Source organism: Arachis duranensis, chromosome 8, assembly GCF_000817695.3.
Source record: "Arachis duranensis cultivar V14167 chromosome 8, aradu.V14167.gnm2.J7QH, whole genome shotgun sequence".
Classification (NCBI taxonomy): Eukaryota; Viridiplantae; Streptophyta; class Magnoliopsida; order Fabales; family Fabaceae; genus Arachis; species Arachis duranensis.
Genome location: NC_029779.3, coordinates 34,241,025 through 34,241,701, shown reverse-complemented (window position 1 = coordinate 34,241,701; position 677 = coordinate 34,241,025).

Genomic DNA, 677 nt, shown 5'->3' with positions numbered 1-677 from the left:
AAAAACACACAAACTCATAGTAAAGTCTAGAAATGTGAATTTAACATAAAAACTAGTGAAAACATCTCTAAAAGTAGCTTAAACTTACTAAAAACTACCTAAAAACAATGCCAAAAAGCGTATAAATTATCCCCTCATCACAACACCAAACTTAGATTGTTGCATGTCCCCAAGCAACTGAAATTCAAATAGGATAAAAAGAAGAGAATATACTATAAATTCCAGAATATCAATGAATATTAATTTAATTAGATGAGCGGGACTTGTAGCTTTTTGCTTCTGAACAGTTTTGGCATCTCACTTTTTCCTTTGAAGTTTAGAGTGATTGGCTTCCCTAGGAACTTAGAATTTCGGATAGTGTTATTGACTTTCCTAGTTAAGCATGTTGATTCTTGAACACAGCTACTTATGAGTCTTGGCCGTGGCCCTAAGCACTTTGTCTTCCAGTATTACCACCGGATACACAAATGCCACAGACACATAACTGGGTGAACCTTTTCAGATTGTGACTCAGCTTTGCTAAAGCCCCCAGTTAGAGGTGTCCAGAGCTCTTAAGCACACTCTTTTGCTTTGGATCACGACTTTAACCACTCAGTCTCAAGCTTTTCACTTGGACCTACATGACACAAGCACATGGTTAGGGACAGCTTGATTTAGCCGCTTAGGCCTGGATTTAA